General features: G+C 37.1%; 1 long non-coding RNA gene across 1 annotated transcript; it reads right to left on the reverse strand.

Annotated features, from left to right (window-relative positions):
* Positions 1–704: 704 nt before the first annotated feature.
* LOC135969433 (uncharacterized) lies at positions 705–7,743 on the reverse strand. Its single transcript, XR_010584695.2, has 2 exons — positions 7,637–7,743; positions 705–2,730 (listed from the first exon to the last, which is right to left on the reverse strand). It is a non-coding gene; the product is annotated as an uncharacterized lncRNA (long non-coding RNA).
* Positions 7,744–11,983: the final 4,240 nt, after the last annotated feature.

The raw sequence follows: 11,983 nt of genomic DNA on the forward strand, positions 1-11,983 counted from the left end.
GCTGGGATTATAGGCTTTAGTCACTGGGTCCAGTGGCTAATTTCTCTTAATATGAGCACCATTGTGCAGTGATGGCCTTGTTCACTTTGAGCTATCAATCTCTCATTGGACATGATTAAAGTGCAGAAAAACATGTAAAGATTGAAAGGGATGGATAAACAGAAAAAAATCACATTGTCTCATCTCCTTGTTTGAATAAATGAAAACACCTGAAAGAAAGCAATAAGTACATTCTAAAACAAATATTTCCTGAGGAATGAAACATGTGGAAGGAACAGTGTCCTCTGTTCTTCTGATGGGGGTTGTAGTGTGGGTTTGGATAGGGAGGAAATGTTGTTGGGTGGCTACAGCTTATGGGAGCTTGAAGATTTAACACCACCGTCTCTAGCTCACCACTCAATTTCCTGAGTCAGCCTTAAAAATTTTTTAGAAGAGAATATACCTAAATTATGGTGCCCAGGGTAATCTTCCCAATTCTCCACATATTTGAGATGGCTCTGTAAAGAGACCATATTGTAAGCCAGGTTGCTTAAGGACACCTTGTGATATTCGGAGTCACAAATAACAGAAACAAGGGATTCAGTGTTTAAAAAATGAAAAAGGATTCAGTGTTTAATAAATGAAATAATCACATTATCATTGTATTTGTTGGGGTCCGTGCCGGGGGTGGTGGAGAATGAAAGAACACACAAAAGACAAAGACACACAGAGAACATGGCGGCCGCGCTCAGAGCCTCCGCCTCACTTTATTTATACTCCATAAACCCCACGTCAGCAGAAAGAATGCAATGCAAAACAAACTTTCTTTTCCCAGATGTAACCTTCTACTCAGTTCTTTGTTTCTATGCTCTTCCTTATCTGCCCGCCTTCTTGGCGCCTACGGGAGTTCATTAAAAGTTCAATTGGAGATACTGTCCTTGAGCCCTATCTATTCTCAGCATACTGTTTTCAAAGGCCCCTGAATTTCCCCCTTTTTGTTTTTGTTTTGCCTCAATCTTAAAAAGGTAGCCCATATTTGTTCCTGTGTTTTCTTTTGTTTTTGGAGGCGACGGAGGGAGCATCGAATCACCAAAAGAAGTAGACTCAATCCAAGTGCCCAAAGCAATATACTTCCAGAGATTGTAGAAATCCATGTCTTCATCTGGGTCCATGGGTTAAAGGCAGCAAGGCACTGACCCAGCTCCTGAAGGGTTACAGTTCCGGACAACTCATGTAATTGTTGTCGAAATGCTTCGGAAATGTTCTGAGTGAGCTCTTGGATGTCCAAACTAATATTTTTATGGCCTATTAATAATTTTTGGATTACGGTCCAATTTTGAGAGATGTTAAAAAGCACAGGCGTTACACAAAATTGAGTGGAGTTCCAATCACATTGTAATGTTATCCGAGTACTGAGGACAGTGAGCTGATCTCCAAGCCATGTCAAGGCTTGTTCCATGTTGTCCAATCTTTCAGCAAGTTGAGAATCAATGTTTCGTTGTTGAAGCCATAACCGGTGAGATTGCTCGTGCCATTGCTGCACAAATTCAGCATTTTGTATGCTTTGATGAAGAGCGAGCCCTGCTACGGCCGCAGTGGAGACGATGGCGACAAGGCTCATCACCGAGGCAATTATAAGTCCAAGGGCACGGAGGGTTCACTGGAGAGAAGTCCAAATATAAGTCTCAAGAGGTGATGCCCCCCACGGTCACGTAAGGTTAACAGGTAGCCAAATTTCCCTACGAGCCCTGTGGTTATAAATATCCTCAGTAAAGTTGTGCCACCAGGAATGATTGAGGCAAGACAAAAATGTACACGTATCTGTACAATTAACAATCCCCGTATCATTATCCCATGTCAAATTCCCTGCTAATAATAGGTAGGGCTTACGGACACAAGCAATAATATATCAGGAGGTATTTCAATATAACTGAATATGAAAGGAGTTATTCGGGTTAGAAAGATTAAGGGGCATATTCCCCACAAAAGTGCTAATGGCATCGCCTGCAACTAACAACTTCCAAAAATAACTCTGTACTTCAGGCCTCCTTCACGCCATACCAAGGTTTCATTACTGTTAGCAGCAATACTTTTATTTACCCAGTGTCATTTCAAAGGTATGTGACTAAATTTTGTTTGAAAATCACCGTGCACACTTCAATCAGTTATTTGCATCCCATTGTATTCTAATAAAATCCGGGGTTTAGTTCCCCGACATTGTTGTCACTCCAGCACCTCAATATTAGGAGAAACCTCTAGAATAGGACAAAAAAGTAAAGAACTAGGAATAGTTTCATTACTATATACAGTATGATTATATTAAAAACTTCTAGTTACAATAATAACAGTATTAGCAGCCACATGACTATGATTATAATGAACAGCCCAAGCTTCATGCGATTTTTGGAGACAATGAGGACTATTTCCCATATATATTGGAAGTCCTTCCACTCCAAATTGGTATGTGCTGATTATAATTGCTGTTTCCCGTTCTATGTTGTCCTTGTCCATATAGGGGGACGGCATCCAAGTAATGTTATGGGTGAAAACCTTAATTTCCGCCTCCCCCCAGGCGACTCCCTGATACAAGGGTGGAAAGGGAATATAAGTCCAATATTCATACAAAGCCTCACTAAGAGAAATAAGTCCCCCGCCGAGGCACATCTAACAAAGGAAGAAATGCATGCTGAATCCAGTTTTCTTTTCAACAGGGTTTCAATCATCTTGCAGGAAACCACTCAGGTCTGCTCCCTGTAAGGACAAGAGCATAGCCCCGTCCCTGTTTTAGAACTCACCCTTGAACATACTTACCTTCTTCATTAGGATACCAAACCTTTAAACTGTCAGCGGGTACTATCACCGAGGGAGTTGAGGAAAGATGAGTTACGACAGCAGAGTCTTGCAATTGTCTCCATTGATTCAAAAAAATTAAGGTAAAAAGAACCTTCAAAATCTGGTTTCAAAATCTGGTTTCTGGGGGGCTCATTTCCCCCTTTTTGTTTTGTTTTAATAGTTAAGTTTTTAAAGTTAAATTTGTGCGTTCAATGATGGCTTGACCTTGACTGTTGCCCGGGATACCGGTGATATGTTGAATATTGTATTGCTGTAAGAAAACTTGTAATTTATGAGAGACATAAGCAGAGGCATTATCAGTTTTAAGTATAAGAGGAATGCCCATGATGGTGAAACAAACTAAGAGATGAGTAATAACAGAAACGAGAAAAGGTATCAATGGTATGATGAACATTTTAATCGTCCAAAAGAAGGGACACCTCGTGGATTAACCCCAGGATGGAAGGATGGAATGCTCAAAGGAGCACAGGAAGGACAAGCTCGAATAAGAGAACGAGCTTGTTTATGAGTTAAATGAAACCATCGTTGAAGGCCAGAACTATTAGTGTGATGTAGAGTATATTTTTGTTCTGCAGCATGTAGGTGGCCAATTAAAAGCAAATCAATCTGAGTATTACCATGAACTAATGGTCCAGAAAGTTGAGAATGAGAACGAAGATGAGTGATGAATAAAGGAGCTCAACGTTGGCTCAAAGTAAAGGATAACAAAGAAAAGAATTTCTGAAGAGAAGAAGTAGCACAAAGAGGTAAAGTGGCCTGAGAAATATAAGAAGTAACATAAACGGCGTATTGAGAATCACTAATAATGTTACAACCAGTAGTAGGGAAATCAAGTAAGACCATGAGAATAGCAAACAATTCTCCCTATTGCACCGAGGGATAAGGATAAACTGTAACTCAAGATTGATGAAGCTTCTTGCCAAGAATCAGAAGTTGCAAGAAGATAAGTGATCTGACTATGAGTGAATTGAGAGATAATTAAGGAAGGATCTCCTCCCCAAAGTTGTCCACAGTGATGCTGTCCTTTGATGATCAGTTCAGCTAAACGATCGATATAAGTAGCCAAGCGTTTAGATATTTTATTGGACAAAAAGATCCATTTTAGTGGTCGATTAGTTTTGATGAGTCATTCCTGTGGGAGAAGGTAAAGTATGAAATAAACAAAAGGAAGGGCCTTTTGAAGTTGCTCTTCAACAAGCTGGAGTTCCTGTAAAGCCAAAGGAGTTAAATGGCGTGAATTGTCCAAGTGACTGTTTCCTTCTAGAATAGAAAAAAGATGTTATAACTGATATGTTGGTATTCCTAAAACAGGACGCATCCAATTAATGTCTCCTAGAAACTTTTGAAAATCATTTAATGTTTTTAAATGATCACGTCGAATTTGAATTTTTTGGGGTCGAATATTTTGTGCCCCCAAGGTATAACCTAAATATTGAATAAGAAAATCCAGTTAAATTTTTTCTGTGGCAATATTAAGTAAGTAGAAAGAAAGTTGAGTTTGTAATGTTACAAAAGCATCTTGCTGCTTTTCTCTGGTTTTAACTTTGTGGGATAAGGGCAGGATTAGGAAGACCAGGCTGTAAACTTTCCCTAGGTTTAATGTAAACATTTATAGTTTTAAGACAAGACAAAGACGGGAATTCCATGCAGAAATACGTGGCTTTATATTCCTCTCGGCCATTTGTTTTTTGACTTACTCTTTTAGAGTCCTAAGTATTTCTTTAAATAATGGTCACTGTTTCACCTAAATAGGAGTGGTGGCTATGAGTTTAAAGGATTGTAGCCCATTTTGAACATCATATTTTTGGCAGCTGAGGAAATATGAGGAATGTTTAAAAAAGCAGCAAATTGTTGTGAAAGATCTTGTTCCCAAAAATTAATATTGATAGGAACAATATAAAAATAAAAAAAAAAAACACTTGACCTTGTTGACCTTTAGGACCGACACAGGTTAAAGGTTCTACGTCTTGATAAATCACAGAAGCAGCACCCAAGCCAGTGAGTATAACTGAAACTTGTCTTTTTTCCCATTGTATAGGCCACTAATTTAAACAAATAATAGACATATTCACCCCCATATCAATTAACCCTTTAAAAACTATTCCATTAATATGCAATGAACATAAGGGCTTTTGATTAGAAACTAAAGTTTCCCAAAAAACAGTTTTTTCTGTGCTACCAAATCCTCCCTATTGAGAATACGTTCCCCTGCCTCTAGGCGTATAAATTGTGAAACTTGTACCATAATAAGAATTTTATTAGTAACATCAAGATCAATGATTTCTGGAATCATCATTAACTTCCGTATAGCACTGTTGTTTTGACCTAACAAAAGTCCTACATGTCCTTTTGGCAAAGGGTCACACACTCTAATAGCTAATTTATATACTCCTCTATTAGGAGACAAAGTATAAGGCTGAGTAATAGCTAAGTCAGCAGCGGCGCTTTGCTTAGTTGCCGCAGAAAGCTGAGAAACTGGGGTAAGGTGTGGGATCCTTAAGGAGGACTTGAATTTATTCCTTAATGTTGTAGGCCATTGCTCACTGAATATTGTAGTAGACTTGTATTGTAATTGTTGGGGCCCCAAGCCTGTGGGCCCCGACTCCCGTTTCCCAGGAGAGGAGACAGTAAATTTCCACTTTTATCAGTTTTGGAACGACATTTATTTGTCCAATGTCAACCTTTACCACAATATTTGTACACCTCTGAAGGCAGCTTTCTGCCTTGAGGGATAAAAGTGTTCAATTTTTATGACATTCTTTTTTGAAATGTCTAGGTTTACCACACTGAAAGCAAACACCTTGTTTGTTATTTCCTTTTAAGGCTTTAGACAAAGCTCCAGCAAATAATTGAGCATGATAAATAGCCCCTCCAACACTAACACAAGTTTTAATATATTTATCTAAATTGGCCCCATTGGCCTTTAACGATTTTAACAATTTTTAATAGTCAGCATAAGCATTTTTAAAAGACAATGTTTGTAACAAAATTTTTGAAGCAAGGCCAGCACCCACAATTTTGAAGACAGCATCCTGAAGACGGGCTATGAAATCTGGATATAGTTCATTTGTGTCCTGTAAAATCTTCACAGAGGAAAGGGAACATTTTCCTGTTATCTCTACCTTATTTCAGGCCCTTAAAAACAAAGTCTTGATTTGAGTAAGGGCAACATCATCTAGACCAGCCTGAGCATTAAGAGTAGCATATTGGCCCATGCCTGTGAGTTGTTCCTCAGTGGGTCCAGGGGGATCACACATAACATTTTTCCTAGCCTATACATGTGCCTTGTTCATTTACCAGCTGTGCAATTGTAACCACTGAGAACGATCAAGAAAAGCCTTCGCCAAAGTCTTCCAGTCTATAGGAATTATCAAATTTTCTGATGAAAAATATCAAGAAGACCAAGGATAAAAGGAGATTGAGGTCCATAGTTAGAAATGGCAGCTTTCATTTCTTTTTAAAAATTTAATTTGTAAGGCATTAAATTGGACATTATTGCCACCATTTGAAAACTGAGCATTAGGAGCAAAAGAAGCACAAATAATTGGAAACAGATCCAGCTCCTTAAATTTTTTTTTTAATTAAAAGTATATATAATATATAATAATACTCATATCCCCAAATATAAAGAATCCCAACATATTAATAGGAAAAGGTAAATAACCCAACCAAAAGTAGCAGAACAAAGAAATGACAATAAACCTATATGTCTAACATCATTACTCACTAGGAAATATGTATATTAATACCAAATTGAGAATCATTACATACACAATACAATGGTTAAAATTTAAAAACACAGAAAATATCAAGAGGTAGTTAATGTGTTAAGCAACTCGAATACTCAACTTCTGTTTGGAGTGTAAATTGGTGGAACCTATGCACCCCTATAACATAACAATTTCCTAGCTGGGGTTATTAATACTATATTAATATTAATAGTTAATATTAATGTGCTTATTTATTAACTATTGAAATACTCATAATATTTTAACAAACAACAAGATATGCATATACACTGGTTTTGACATATTAAACAGGTGTTTAGTATAAATTTAAAGTATGTCTGATGTGAACAGGGCTTCAACTTTGCCAAACAAAGGTAAAGATAAGGAAGCCGGGGGGTTGGAGGCACTGGAAAATCCTCTTTTAACAGGGCAGAAGGAAAAGAAACAGGGAAAGCTCGCAAAGGTGAATTAGAAGAATATATCTGTAATATTTGTTGAAGCATTTCCATAATACTCTGCATGTCAGAATTTCCCTTAGAAGAAGGAAGAGCTGGCTTTTTCTCTTCTCCCCCTTTTGCTACCCCCCCATCCTCTGTTATCCTGGCACAAATGGGCTCCATTTCAGATTTATTTATTTATTTATTTATTTTTTCCAAATCCTCAGATACCTTTCCTCCTGTGGCTACATTACCACACTCTGAATCAGTCTCAAGTAACTCTAATGTCTGAGTGATAGAGTCACACAAGGTCCACAATTTTAGAGGCATAATATCCCCTAACTGGAGAGCTCTAAGCAGAGTTTTTACTACCTGTAACCATTCTCTGCGATTCAGCTGCACTTTAGTCTGATACTGAAACCAGTAACAATGTTGTTCAACATGGGCAAACAATCACTTCAAAGTCTTTTTCTTTCACTTCTACTCCTATAGACAGCAATAGTCCTTGAAACAGCCGTAAATATTCTGAGGCCAGAGAGATGGAATTCCCCATAATGAAAGCTTAAGAAGGTTCCCCTTAACAATATCTGGGACTTACCCGCCCCTAGGGGGTTCCCCTTCTTGTTCTCCCCTACTCACCCGTGCTGACCCTGCTCGCTGCACCACTTGTTGGGGTCCGTGCCGGGGGTGGTGGAGAATGAAAGAACACACAAAAGACAAAGACACACAGAGAACATGGCGGCCACGCTCAGAGCCTCCACCTCACTTTATTTATACTCCATAAACCCCACGTCAGCAGAAAGAATGCAATGCAAAACAAACTTTCTTTTCCCAGATGTAACCTTCTACTCAGTTCTTTGTTTCTATGCTCTTCCTTATCTGCCCGCCTTCTTGGCGCCTACGGGAGTTCATTAAAAGTTCAATTGGAGATACTGTCCTTGAGCCCTATCTATTCTCAGCATACTGTTTTCAAAGGTCCCTGCAGTATTTAATATCTTCTACAGCTATATACTTTAAAACTACTTAAGGTATATATTTATTTTGCTTGCGTTTGTAAATACTCATCGTGATTATATGGTCTATTAATATTTTATGCTGCAATTGAATTTTAAAATTTGGTGCTAATCTAAATAAAGCACAATAGAGAAACAATATGCCTACAAAATGTAGGCATGTGTGATAGAGAAATCAACAATGCAGATATTTTAGGAGTATAAAGTGATTCTACCAACTCTGGCTATGAGATTTAGCAGACAAAATGGCTTCCCTCTGAGTCTTGCTCTAATTTACTCTATGACCTTGACCTTGACTACTTTACTTGGTTTTCTTATTTCATAGTTTTCTCAATAAATTAAAAAGAAAAGAATAAATGGAAAAAGGATTACTAAGCCTTATCACTCTGTAACATTACGGAGGGCATTAAGAATTACAGCTAGATCTCATCATGCCTCCTATAAAAAACCTCCTTGTAAAAACTTAGGATATTTTTTATCTACAGCATTTTCTGTTGTTGGTTTGGGACTCTTCTGAGCACAGATCTCCATGATTGGCAATTTGTGTGGTACATGGGTGATTTCTGGAACCACTATACTTCCCATTTGTAAGTCAATATAAGTAAATGTGACCTTCAGGTCTTTAGAGATGAAAAGAGACAGCTTTAAAGTTAATTCACTGTGTCACCTAACCTCTCTCCCCTTCAGGTAGAAAAAGATATTGAGTCTTCTATCTTAGTGAATTTAAATGTGTGACAAATAAAGGACATTTTGCATAACACATAAAATGGATTTCCAATTGAACTTTAATACTAGTAAATTCTGTTTAATAGTGTATGTTTCAAAAACAAAGAGCCTTCTGATAAAGAATGTGTTGGACATACAAAATTAATCTACTTACACACACACACAAACTTGAACAAATATGTCTTGTTACTAAGATGGTCTTTGGAATAAAATTCTTATCACATCAAGCAATAATGAGACATTTAATCCTCAACTATTTAAAAGTGCCTCAAAATGAAACATTAGTGATATATTTGACAAATTATATATAAAGTAAAAGCTGAGACCAAGTATAGATCAGTTATTTATTTTTGCTGATCCAGTCAGGTCGTTCCTTTTTTTCTAATGTTTGCTAATCAAATTGCTACAGAATATGATCTTTATTAGCCATGTCAGCATTAGCAACTTGGATAAATACAAAGAAAGGATTAGTTAGGCTCCAAGGAATAGGTAGTGATAAGGCAATAAGCAGATCATGAAATACTATCAGAAATATACCTTATGCCAATGTCCACAAGTAATAATAGATATAAAAATTTTAAAAAATTATCAGGGTACTTTTTATATAGAATCCTTAACTTGAATTAAGTAACACAGACCAATAACATGAATTTTAAGTACTTTAAACAGTATATACTAGGGAAAAATTTTAAAGATATACTAATGAAAATTATTATATATTGAGCATGATTGTACCAATGTCTTTTAGGCACCTGGGTTCTCTCTATTATCAACACAGATCTATGGGTTAATTGTCACTCTTTCTTTTTTAAACATGAAAAAACTGAAGTTCAAAAAATATGTTATCTTCCCAAGATCATACAGTAAATTGAAAATTAAGCCAGGGTTTAAAAATGTGCTCTCGATGGTCTCTTTCCACTAGGCTATACTGTCATAAACATATTTTTCTACTTGTATGAACACTTCTCATTACATGTGAAATACATGTGGAAAATTATGCATGTCATTGTTTATCTGAAAAATAAAGTGCCATCTTGATTTAAATTCTGTGACTGACTCACTGTGTTACTGGACATACTATGTTCTAACCTCGGTCATCTTCAGACATGCCACCTATGTGGTAGGCACAGATAGCGTAGCTTCATGAGAAGATACACATCATTGCTTATATCAGTCACGATAGGGACAATTGCCCAAATCCACACACAGTACACACAGTGAACACAGTAATTACTTATAAAATATTTGTCAACCATGTTCCTGTTAACCCCCACTTCCAAAAGATTCATTTCTTAGTTTACATATATGTCTTTCTTTGCGGTCCACTTAAAAAATTATTCATACATATATTCAAATAATTACTCAGAGAATAACTAAGAGGGGAATATTTTCAAATAAATAACAATTCATAATTACTCTGAGATAGCAGAGCAGAGCTGAAGTTACACGTACATAGAGAAGGTCAATCGTGTAGATTGTCTCATCGAAAAAAAGCAAAGACAGGTTTAAAAGGCTTAAAGCACAAACGATCTGTGGAAATGGGTATTGTTTTGTTTCATTTTGTTTTATTTTTCCTCTGAATAAACTGACTGGTTGAAAGTTATCAAGGAGGGCAGTTTGACCTTGGACAGACTGAGTTAGGGAAGGCAATTTCAGGGTGTGTGTCCTAAGAAAGCTTTGATTTCAGCTATGAAGTAAACATGATATGCTCTTTTGCTAGGAACAATGGCTGCCATTGTCATTTGATGTCTCTTCCACTTACTTAATCTGGATCAGCACAGTGACTCATTATGATTTACCAGTGTACACAGTTTTGGGTAATGCTGAAATATCTAACCTCTTCCTGGAATTTCCTTCCCTCCCATCACCATGTAACCTGACACGTAGATTTTCTTTTCCTTTTTTTAAGAAGACAGGATTGCCTGAATTTGGATGCCCAAATTAATTGCCTGATTCAAGATACATGGCATCTATGAAGAGATTGTAAACCACATTGCTAGCAGACATTTTATTGGCTCCAACTGATTTTTGCTTTATATGCAATACTACTGTAACCCACAGGCAAGCCCTGAAGAATAGTTCTCTGGTTAATATTTTTCCTGTAGATTACTTCTTGTTTTATATACCGAAATATTTTAAAATGTATATCTCAATACAACACCTTTCATCTGTGTTTTAGGTTTGTTCAAAACAATGTGATAGTAGAATCTTTAGTTACATTCCAGATACAACTTGTAGAATGTCAGAATAACGTGTGATTTTTAAATCATCAGGTGTCAACAAAGGGAACATGTTACTGGCTCTAGGAGAGGCCATGTATCATGTCATGTCATGTCACTGCCTGCAAAGCAATGTTTGCTAATGGCAATACTAACTGATGACCAGGAAGTGATTAAGCATGCTACTTCCTAACATCATGAGGTTTTTCCCTACCATTTTCCTAAGTTCCCAGGTATAACTGCTTTCTGATTTTCAATTAGGTGGGTCTCTTTGGAGCAGAACTATAATCTAAAATTAGAATTTTGTAACACATGTTATCAGTTGAAGAAACAAAGCACTCCTGGTAAACCTGGGCCAAACATAGTACCATGGATGGTACCTGCATGACAATTGACGTGTTAAGGAATGGCTGATGAATTGTCTTTCTGCAGACCCCAGGGACCTTTTTGCCCTTTGCGATATGGCAGTGCTTTATGTATGTTAAGCATATGGAACATTCAAATCATACTAAAGAAAACATGGTGGTAGGCCATTCAATTCAAGCAGGATATTATATAAAAGTTACATTAAAGGAAAGAGAATAAACATTTCCATATTGTAACCATGCCATGAAATTTGTTATAAACTTTGTCTTTTAAAGTAATTCAGTTAGAAAATAGAAGAAGGCTACCACTGGGTATCCAAATAAGGAAGAAGACATTATTGAATGCCATTACCATCAATTTTGGGGTATAAATAAGGGAAACAAGTCATCCCAAATATAGGGAAGTACTGAACAGGTACTACTGGCAGAGATTGACCATGAGTGACTATATCTTGTTTCCCCACCCTCCGCTGCTTTTTTTTTTTTCTTTCTTTTTTTTTTTTGAGATGGAGTCTCTCTCTGTTGTCCAGACTGGAGTGCAGTGCTGTGATCTTGGCTCACTGCAACCTCCGCCTCCCGAGTTCAAGAGATTCTTGTGTCTTACCTCCCAAGTAGTTTGGACTACAGGCAGGTGCCACCACACCCGACTAATTTCTGTATTTT

The sequence above is a fragment of the Macaca fascicularis genome, chromosome 2 (genome assembly GCF_037993035.2).
Source record: "Macaca fascicularis isolate 582-1 chromosome 2, T2T-MFA8v1.1".
Lineage (NCBI taxonomy): Eukaryota > Metazoa > Chordata > Mammalia > Primates > Cercopithecidae > Macaca > Macaca fascicularis.